This window comes from Littorina saxatilis, unplaced genomic scaffold (assembly GCF_037325665.1).
Source record: "Littorina saxatilis isolate snail1 unplaced genomic scaffold, US_GU_Lsax_2.0 scaffold_1583, whole genome shotgun sequence".
In the NCBI taxonomy this organism is placed as follows: domain Eukaryota; kingdom Metazoa; phylum Mollusca; class Gastropoda; order Littorinimorpha; family Littorinidae; genus Littorina; species Littorina saxatilis.
The window spans coordinates 1-3378 of record NW_027127354.1 but is presented as its reverse complement, the minus strand read 5'-3'; the positions used below and the strand labels follow the sequence as shown (position 1 = coordinate 3378).

At 41.2% G+C, this 3378-nt stretch overlaps 1 long non-coding RNA gene across 1 annotated transcript; it reads left to right on the top strand.

Annotated features, from left to right (window-relative positions):
• Positions 1 to 1484: 1484 nt before the first annotated feature.
• LOC138955799 (uncharacterized) lies at positions 1485 to 3332 on the top strand. Its single transcript, XR_011452371.1, has 3 exons — positions 1485 to 1575; positions 2650 to 2764; positions 3228 to 3332. It is a non-coding gene; the product is annotated as an uncharacterized lncRNA (long non-coding RNA).
• The last annotated feature ends 46 nt before the right edge of the window (positions 3333 to 3378 follow it).

Here is a 3378-nt window from a genome sequence, read left to right as displayed (position 1 = left end):
GGTTTCGGTCGATGTGTTTGTTTGTTTGTTTGTGTGTTTGTGTTCGCATATAGATCTCAAGAATGAACGGACCGATCGTCACCAAACTTGGTGAACAGGTTCTATACATTCCTGAGACGGTCCTTACAAAAATTGGGACCAGTCAAACACACGGTTAGGGAGTTATTGGTGGATTAAGATTCTACAAGGACTTATAGAGAAACATATTCATGGTCAAAGGGAAATAACCTTCTCAGTTGGTGGCAGTGAGAATGGGTGCAGTGAGAATGGTTATTTCCCTTTGACCAACGGGGGTGTTTTTCCTACCTCCGAGGAATTTCTTGTTTTATTTGTTTTTTCTAAAAAAAAAAACCACCATATTTTTAAGTTATTTTGCCAAAAAAAACACAGACTTCTTCCCCCCCCCCCAAAATGCATGTATTCTGACTTTTGGGGGTAGGGTACTTGAACAGGGAAGGGTGTGTGTGTGTGTGCTTTGTTGCAAGCTTAAGTTGATGCATGCTTACGAAGATTCATTCTATGTTGAATTGTTGAATTAATTCAATTGGGAGGTGAGTGGGATTTGTGTTAACACTCTGACTGATAGAGGTAGGGTAATCAAATATTTACACTGTAACACAGTCATTGTCTGTAGTGGAGAGAAACATGGGAATCATTGAAACTCTGCCACCCTGTCATCACGTGCTGGTTTGTTTGTCGACAGCAAATGCATCTTTCATTTTCTACCCTTCTATTACAGAGATTATGAATTTATGGGTTAATTGATGTGATTTCACAGAAGTTCTGGATTTGTCAGCGAGTCTAGCTTAACTGTTATAATTCCACAGATATTTTGTTATTACTGGTTTGTTTGGACAGAATTCTGGGTTTGCATGGAAGTGCTGTGGGCCTTCAGGCATGATTTTACCCTGGGGGTAAAGGGCAACAAGTGTCCAATTACCCAGTTTTTCCTTTTCATATATTTTTTGATGGTTGGTAAACTAATCAGACCTTTGCAGGACACCTATGCAGTGACCTTGAGATCTTTTGAATGCACATGTGTGTGTTCGAACACCTAGAGGGAGATCTTAAACAGAATTTTATAGGTTGTGGGGACGTTCAAAACCGATAACTAAACCGTCTGCCGTTTTGTCCTCACTACCCTCTCTCTCTGTCTGTCTATATGTCTCTCTCTGTCTCTCTCTCTGTCTGTCTATATGTCTCTCTCTGTCTGTCTGTCTCTCTCTCTGTCTCTGTCTCTGTCTCTCTCTCTTCCAAAAAATGTAAATTCTTTTTTTGGGCTGAAGCAAGGCATTGAACCCATAGACTAGCAACAAGCTAGTTTCCAAAGACAGAATCTGATACACAACCGGCTGGGGCACAATATCACTGTCTTTGTAAAGTTCAGTTGTTGCATCCATATTTGAGGATTTGCTTGTGTTTTTATGATTATCATTGCATTGCTGATGATGGTTATTTTATTGCTGAAGTGATTGCTGTGTTCCAGGTGAATGCGGCAGAGACGGGTGGTGAGGAAGACATACCCACCACAGAGCTACACCCTGCATATGTGGAGGGACAACGCTTCATCAGACAGTCAGTCTCTTTCTTTCTCATACATTTGAACTTTATTTATAATCAGAACTGTCCATGTTCTCCCAGGTAGAAAGTTATTGACATTGTGCAAGTGATAAGTTAATTTGGCATCCATTTGCACCTCCCCCCCCCCCACACACACACACACACATGCTCTCTCTTTCCCTTCCCCCCACCCCCCTTTTTGAGTCACTTGAGAAAAAGTGACTCTATGTAATCGGTCAGTGTTAGTCTGTCCGTCCGGCCGGCCGGCCGTCCGTAGACACCACCTTAACGTTGGACTTTTCTCGGAAACTATCAAAGCGATCGGGCTCATATTTTGTTTAGTCGTGACCTCCAATGACCTCTACACTTTAACGATGGTTTCGTTGACCTTTGACCTTTTTCAAGGTCACAGGTCAGCGTCAAAGGAAAAATTAGACATTTTATATCTTTGACAAAGTTCATCGGATGTGATTGAAACTTTGTAGGATTATTCTTTACATCAAAGTATTTACATCTGTAGCCTTTTACGAACGTTATCAGAAAAACAAGGGAGATAACTAGCCTTTTCTGTTCGGCAACACACAACTTAACGTTGGGCTTTTCTCGGAAACTATAAAAGTGACCGGGCTCAAATTTTATGTGAACGTGACTCATTGTGTTGTGAATAGCAATTTCTTCCTGTCCATCTGATGCCTCATATAATATTCAGAACTGCGAAAGTGACTCGATCGAGCGTTTGCTCTTCTTGTTAATTTTTTGTTTAATAAACCCGAGTTCAGGGATCATGTTGACCTCTAATTTCCATAATTTTACCTGTTCAGACTCTGAAAATACCAGAAAAAAAGATTCAGCATCCGGTTAGGTCTAACAGTTTATGTTTCTTTAACAGGGACAGCGTTTCCCCTTCTAAATGTAAAATCATTACCGTACTGCAGGATCAGATTTGTTTTTTGCTATTTTGCGTGACATAGTGATCAGGTTTTTGGTAAATCCAGGATTTGTACACATTTTCATTTTTTTTAAATTGAAAGATAAGGAAAGTAGTTTGGACAACGCATAACGAAATCAATGAGTGTTGTCCTGTATCAGGTTGGACTGCTCACCAGAGATCGGCTTCCACGTCATCAACTTGGATGGTTCGTTGTACGTCGCTTCTGCCGAAGTGTCAGCCCTCTTCTGGGAAGATGACATTCTTGCTTCCATGGTGAGATTCCACCTTTCTGTGAAATGGAATGTGTCTGTGTGTGTCCTTGGATCTTTCTGTGGAATTGGTGTGTTTATTGTGGCAATCTAGAAATTAGATGATATGGAAATTGTGTGTTAGATTGGACTGAATGCAGTTTTGTGAGTTAAATTGTGATTATCTAGAAATCAGATCGTATTGAATTGATGTGTTGATTGCGGTAATCTGAAAATTAGATTGTATGAGACAGTTTTCTCTCTGCTTATACTTGTCTTTCGAATTGTACGTGTTTGGGCATGCAAGTTGCCATTCATGCTCTTGTGGGTGCCTGTTTGTCTGTGTACCCTGATGTCTGTCTGTGTACCCTGATGTCTGTCTGTGATCAGAAGATCTGTACGTTTCTCACCTGTTTGTGTGTGTACCTTGATGCCTGGCTGTTTTGGGAAGATCTGTACGTTTCTCACGTGTGTGTGGTCATCTACAGCTACAACAGAGCAATGTGGGAGTACCCATACCCAAGATGGTTGTCAACAGAAAGAACTGTCCAGCCTTCTTCCAGGAACTCTACTGGTCAGTATGCTTCTGTTTGTCTGTCTGTCTGTCTGTCTGTCTGCCTGTCTGTCTGCCTCTCTCTC